Genomic DNA, 4,289 nt, shown 5'->3' with positions numbered 1-4,289 from the left:
CCCCCCCCGTTTGGAGATAAGAGTCTCATGGACTTTTCTGCCTTGGCTGGCTTTGCACTGTGATTCTTAGATCTTCCTGAGTAGGTAGGATTACATGTGTGAGCCACTGGTGCCATACTCTTGAAGTCTTCTCACCTTCTTCCCCCATTGCACAGGCTCTGTAAAAAGGTAGTTTCTCTGGGTTCTGTGTTGTTGTGTTTTGTTTTGCTTTGTTTTTTGTCAGTCATGGGGCTTGAACTCTGGGTCTGAGTGCTGTCCCTCAGCTCTTCAATTCAAGTTGAGTGCTCTACCACAACGCCACTTCTAGTTTTCTGGGGGTTTATTGGAGATAAGAGTTTCACGGCCTTCCCTGCCCGGGCTGGCTTTGAACCGCAATCCTCAGATCTCAGCCTCCTGAGTAGCTAGGATTACAGGCATGAGCCACCAGCACCCGGCTTTAATGCCAATTTTTATGTACTGATATAATTCAAGATCACATGCCATTATGCTTATATGTTCTAGAAATGAATAGATCAGTTAAAAATATTTTCAGAACAGAACCACAGAATATTATATGTTATATAGGTAGGCTAGACTATAACCCTTTATGACATTTCATTTACATATCACCTCTACTGACTAAATGATTCCTTCTATGTAGCGTTACTGGACCATTTCTCCCTAGCTTCTCCATTTGCTGTTAGGCCTCTGATTGAAGGGTTTTCTTTTTTTTTTTTAGGTTTTGGGGAACCAAAACCTGTTGTGATTTCTGCTACCAAGTCCTAAGATCCATTAACATTTTTTTAAAAATTGAGTTGAGTACAGGGGGAGGAGCGACTTCAGATCAGTGCAGAGACTTAGGGTGTCAATCTATCTGGTGATTACAGCCATTAATATGAGATATACATAGAAGTAACTTATCATTAGGGAGCAGAAGGGAGCAATAAAACATTCCATCTGTAAAACAGACATCCATCTCATCTCCAAGTCTTTAAACTTAGAGTGTCCAAGCAGCACTAATTTAAACATACTTTGGGTAGTAACTTTTACCTCTGTCGACCTCTACTGTTTGACCTTAACTTGGGCTCAGCCGTTAGTGTCCCAGGGCACTTTGAGCTGGAATGCCAAGCTCTTTAACCCTTTTAGATCTCACAACTTGGCATCAGAGGCCCACATGGTATTAATGGCTAATTGAAGCCATATGTTTGAAGAGTTGGTAAATTCTGATTCAGGAGCCCAATGTATGGTGATGTCTTTTGGGTAGCTTTGGAACAATTATATTTTCCTTCATCCCCTGGGGAGACCAAACTGGATATTATCTGATATTAGACTGATCAGATATGTTTATCCAGGGCCCTTCAAGCCTTTTCTTACCAAATATTTCAACTCAAGTCTTTATATCAATGGACAAGTCCCACTTCTGAATTGTTACATATCACAGTACAATGTAAGTACAGTGGTTTACCCAGCATTGGGACCTCCCCCTACCCCCCGACCCCCAACCAAGCAGAGGCTTGCACTGTGCAGGAGGCACTAGCAGGCGCCATTATCAATACAAAACAAAGATATTGCATAATTTCCTGTCCATTGTCCTTTAAACTTTTTTTTTGGTCCAGTTGTGGGGCTTGAACTCTGGGCCTGGGTGCTGTCCCTCAGCTCTTCAGCTCAAGGCCAGTGCTCTACCACTTGAGCCACAGCGCCACTTCCGGCTTTTTTTCTTTTTGCTTATGTGGTGCTGAGGAATCGAACCCAGGGCCTCATGCATGCAAGGCAAGTGCTCTACCACTGAGCCACCTTCCCAGCCCCTAAACTTACTTACTTTCTTTTTTTTTTTTTTGGCTGGTCCTGGGGCTTGAGCTCAGGGCTTAGGTACTGTACCTGAACCTCTTTTTGGTCAAGGCTAGTGCTCTGCCATTTGAGCCACAATGCCACTTCCAGCTTTTTTGAGTAGTTTATTGGAGATGAGTTTCACAGGGACTTTTTTTCCATGGGCTGGCTTTGAACTGTGACCCACAGATCTCACCCTCCTGAGTAGCTAGGATTACAGGCCTGAGCCACGCAGGTGCCTGGCTTCCTTTAGACATCTTTCAGCTTCTTGAGAAAGCTTCTTCTGTCTCCAGGTGGGAATGGTTGCTGTTCTGTTGTGCTGTTCTTCCGGTATTTCAGTCATCATCATCTTGAAGGTTTCCTCCAGAGGCTCCTTGATGTTGGATGATCTTTTCTTCATTCCTGGGTTTTTGTTTCTGGGCTGGTAGCCAGACGTCTGCAGAACCTGTGGAGACACAAGCATAACCACAGCCCCACACTTTGACAGTTCTGGGTTTCCGGTTATTGTCATCCTTTCACCATATAGGCTGACATGAAGACTGCAATTTTTTAAGATCCTTCCACTGTTTATCTGCCTGATGGTCCTGAATTGTGGTCCTAGCCTGCATTTCCAGGTCACAAACTCTTCCATGTTCTTCAGTTGACTTTTCTAAATACTTCGGTTCGCTGGTTGTTTGAGCCCCACTCTGGGTGTCACTTGTTGCTAAACACAACCAGAAACAGTACAACGACGGGATGAAGAAATTTCTAAGCTGTAGCATTGCTCTTCTGGGGAATTCATAGTACAGCCTGTACCAGTCCTCACTCTAGTATTGATTGCTGAGTTTTCCTACCCAAGGAAGTTGACTTAAAGATTGTTGTGGAAGCTTGCTGTACCTCCTTCATCCTTTACTGTTTTCATTACAACAGTCTGTCTCTGCTTTAAAACAATTGTTAATGGCTTCTGAGTCTTCCATGGAACTTAGTGTAATGATTCTCAATTGAGTCATTCTTTCAGCTCTGGCCTCCTTATAATGCAGGTGACAGCTTCCTTTTTGAAAAGCTGGGAAATACAGGGACAAGGCTAGCTTCACCCTTCCTGCTGGGGTTCAGACCTTGCTACTTATGGTATCTTAGACACTTGAAATTGAAAATCCACAACAGACTCAGGATCTTCTTGGGTTTTTTTTTTTCCTGGGACTTCTTTAGGTGCTGGGATTGAATGCAAGGTTTTGTGCACATAAGGCAAACACAGTATCTTCAGCCTTACTTGGCTTCTTTAAAGCCCTCATAGCCCTCATGGTTTGGAGATCTTGATGGGTTATGTAACATTGCAGATTCTGATTCCTGTTGGTCTTTTCTGTGTCAATATGGGTATTATTTCCTTGAATTTTTCTATCCCACTATCCATTTATCTAAATGACTCTCTATATATTTAATTTGTGGTACTGGGGTTTTGAACTCAAGGACAGGTACTTTTGTCCTTTGAATCATATCTCAGCCTTTTTTTGTTTGCTTTAGTTTTCAGATAGGATCTCACGCTTTTTTCCTGGAATTGCTTTGGATCGCAGTCATTCTACCTATGCTGGCATAGCTGGGATTACATTCATACACCATGTACCCTTCTCTGTTTTTGTGAGATAGAGGTTGGCCTTGAACTGTGGTCCTTTTATTTCTGCCTCCCTTTCCACATTTTGATGTAGTGACCTTATTCTCAGCATATTCTCAGACCTTTCCTGCTGTTGTCACCTCTTGTGGGTGAGTCCTCCGTGGCAACTTTCTCACCCTCAACCATGTCAGACCCTCAGTTTCTATGATACTTCTGTTTTCCATCTCACTTTGCTTCCTTGGTTGTTGAGAAGTGTGCCAAGCCTCTGTTAGCTCTCCTAGTTTTCTAGGACAGTCCAGAGGGCCCTGTAACACCTGCAAGAGGCTTGGTTTTTACTTTTTTAAAAAAATTAATATTTTTGTTGCTATTATAAAGATGTACAGTGGGGTTCAGTTACACAAGTAGGGTAAAGAGTACATTTCTTGTTGGAAAATGTTACCCTTCCTTCACTCTCTTCTAGTTTTTTCTCCTATCCCCACCCACAAGTTGAATAGTTTATTTAATTTTTTTATTAGATAGTTGCATGAAGAGATGTTCAGTTCCATGTTAGATTATGAATATAAGGCCTCTTGGTCAATGTCACCCTTTCTGTCATTTTTCTCTCATCTTTTTTCTGGTTTTATTCTTGCTGCAATGAACCAGTATGTCTGGGGCATGTTTTACATACAGGCCTGTATCTGTTGGGAAATTCCCCAAGATTTCTAGGTGGGCATATGCTGGTGTTGGGGGAATTGGTCAGGAGTTAATGGTCACATTTGGCTTTAAGGAGTAATAATACTTGTAACAAGGAAAAGAGTTCTGGGGTTGGGAAGGTGGCTCAGTGGTAGAGCACTTGCCTTGCATGCATGAGGCCCTGGGTTCGATTCCTCAGCACCACATAAGCAAAAAGAAAAAA

The 4,289-nt window shown here is 42.6% G+C and overlaps 1 protein-coding gene across 2 annotated transcripts in view; it reads left to right on the top strand.

Annotated features, from left to right (window-relative positions):
* Positions 1–4,289, top strand: part of Pank2 (pantothenate kinase 2) — a 29,279-nt gene that overhangs the window by 24,282 nt on the left and 708 nt on the right. The window lies entirely within an intron of this gene.

The sequence above is a fragment of the Dipodomys ordii genome, unplaced genomic scaffold (genome assembly GCF_000151885.1).
Source record: "Dipodomys ordii isolate 6190 unplaced genomic scaffold, Dord_2.0 Scaffold13, whole genome shotgun sequence".
NCBI lineage: Eukaryota > Metazoa > Chordata > Mammalia > Rodentia > Heteromyidae > Dipodomys > Dipodomys ordii.
The sequence above is the reverse complement of the archived record's forward strand: the minus strand, read 5'-3'. Positions and strand labels throughout refer to the sequence as shown.